At 48.8% G+C, this 2,711-nt stretch overlaps 1 protein-coding gene across 1 annotated transcript in view; it reads left to right on the top strand.

Annotated features, from left to right (window-relative positions):
* Positions 1-2,711, top strand: part of Lrrc47 (leucine rich repeat containing 47) — a 12,784-nt gene that overhangs the window by 981 nt on the left and 9,092 nt on the right. The window lies entirely within an intron of this gene.

Raw genomic sequence — 2,711 nt, forward strand, 5'->3', positions numbered from 1 at the left:
CTGTGGTGCCCCCCCCCGCAGGACCCGTCCACCAGCCTGGGGGCTGCGATCTGCACCCCGCTGAAGCCAAGGCCAATGCCCACCCAGGAGTGCCCCCAGGCCCACAGCTCCCAGGGGAGCCTGCATGCCCCACCCCCACCCCAAGTACAAACACTTGAGAAGCCAGAGGGCTCCAAGCTGCTAAGTCACTGTGTTCCAGGACCAGTATGCAGAGTTCTGCAAGCTCCAGGGAGAGGTGGGTGCCACCCTGGCCAAGCTGAGCCACTGGGGGAAGTACTGTGCTCCCTGACTCCACCCAGAGCCCAGTACCCTGGCTCCCTACACAGGCAGGTGTGCCATGTCCCTGACATGGACACAGGAGGCTGTGACCCTTGCTCCCCCACCTGGCCAGGCGGAACAAACACGTTGCCTGCTGGGTGCGGCCGCCTAACAAAACAAAACAAAATAAAAATGAATGTCCATGTGGAAATCAGACAGAATTCCTATCTCACACTAAACACAGAACACTAACCCCAAGTAGATTATAAAGGTTAGTGCTAACAGAAAAACCTTAACACTTTCCATAGGGGAAATGTGTTTTTTTCTGTTCTTGAATTAAAGCTTTATTAAGACACACAAAAAGATAACTATGAAAGAAAAATAATGATTTGACTCTCTTAAAGTTAAGAACTTCTTTTTCATTTTGGTACTGGAGACCGAACTCAGGACCTTGAGCTTGCCAGGGAGGTACGGTGCCACTGAGCTACATCCCCAGCAAGTTAAGAACTTCTAAGCAACAAAAGACAAAGAATGAAAAACTGGGACACCCACAACGTACAACAAAGATTTGGTGTCAGAGAGAATTCTTACATATCAAAAGGGAATAAGCCCCTCTATAGCCTTGTCTAAAAGGCATGAAAAATAGGGAAATAATTTGAGAATATGGTATGGCAGGATTTTCAAATGCTGCTATGATTAACTATCACCAGCTTAGTGACTTAAAAGCTCAAGATACACTCATTGCCTCCTGGCTCTGTCCATCTGAATATGTTCTACGTGCTGGGATCAAACTGGCATCGCACGGTCATGGCCCCTTCCTCCACCTGCAAAGCCAGCACGGACAGCAGGGCTCTTCACAGGGCCCCAGGTTCCCTCTTCACTGCCCCCTCTTTCCCCTCAGGGCCCTGTGAGTGCCACAGGCTCAGCCTGAGATGACCACAGCCATTCTGAGCCCGTTGGCCATGCCTGCCCCGGGGGAACCCTGGCCGGTTTCTCCTGAAGCCTGGCAGACTGTAGCAGAAGCCCTCACCCTGCCAAGCCCTACCACAGCAGGCCAGCAGTGTGCCCAAGGCTTGGGTGGGTACACTGGGCCCACTCTAGCTGCCAGGGAGCCCTTCATCCTAATCTATATGGATGAGATTCCTTCTCGCCTCCCAGGACTGCACTGCCATCAGGGACCCCAGAAATCACTCTGCAATCCTGGCTCTGCTGCGCTCCAGTCTCAGTGGCCCCGCAGGACAATCCTCACTCGGCAGAGCTGGGCAGCTCCTGAACACCCATAATCCAGGAGAACCTTCTGTGGCCACACCTGCTGTCTTTTTCTTTTCTTGAGACAGGGTCTCATCATGCAGTTGAGGCTGGCCTTGAACTCACAGCGATCCTCCTGTCTCAACCTCCTAAGCACTGGGATCACAAGCACTCGCTTGGCACCATCAGCCTTAATTCCACTTGAAACCTTACTGCCCCTTTCCCATGTAATTGGACACATTCACAGGTTCTAGGAATGAGGAAGTAGACATCCTGGGGCAACATTATTCTGCCCACACAGGTACCCAGTCAGGACAGGCCTCATGTTGGCACCACAGTACAGTTGCCACGTGTAGGATGCTCAGGAAAAGTTAGTGAAGGCAATACTACAGAAAAATAAAAACACTGCAATTTCACCACTTATTCATAAACAATATTTTTACTGAAAATATTTCACAATTCATGTAAAAATATCAAGGCAACTTAATGCCCAATTAATTTAATGTATAAAAATAAAACGTCAAACCCAAAATTCATAAAAGGTACAGATTAAATATAACTTAAATTTTTCCAATATAAATAATCAACATATAAAATGTATAAAAACAGAGCTCAGGACATGGCTCAGTGGCAGAGCTCTTGCCTAGACCTGAGTTCCATCCCCAGCACTGCAAAAAAAAAAAAAAAAAAAAAAAAAAAAGGAAAACTAAATATCCAAATGGAAATGTAATCAATATGTATTTTTTTATCTTAAGTATTTTCACATGAAACAACATCGTCTTTCAAGTTCAATCTCAAAAACAGTGTACCAATGGTTTCCTTCTGAGTTAAGTGTTCTGTTTTTAGTTTTTGTATTTTGTGACAAGATCTCTTTGTAGTAAAAGGCTGGCCTCGAACTCACCTCTATCCTCCTACCTCAGCCTCCCCAGGGCTAGGATGACAGGTGTGCACCACCACACCCGAGGAAAAGGTCGACTGGCAGGAGACACTGCGGACAGTGTCTGAGCTCCAGGAGAGCCCGCCCGTGCCATTCCGCGGGTGCCACGTGGCTTGGGTGTGCTAGGGCAGATTTCGGGGGTGTCACCGAGCCCTTCTCGGACCCAAGCCTGAGTCCACCGCAGTAACCACGTCGCGTGCAAAACCTTGGCAGTCACTTTCTATTTGTTCAGGAGTCAGTTCCGAGGTTCGGGACGCGGCCGGGCAGC

This window comes from Fukomys damarensis, unplaced genomic scaffold (genome assembly GCF_012274545.1).
Source record: "Fukomys damarensis isolate Sample0158 unplaced genomic scaffold, DMR_v1.0_HiC HiC_scaffold_23, whole genome shotgun sequence".
Lineage (NCBI taxonomy): Eukaryota > Metazoa > Chordata > Mammalia > Rodentia > Bathyergidae > Fukomys > Fukomys damarensis.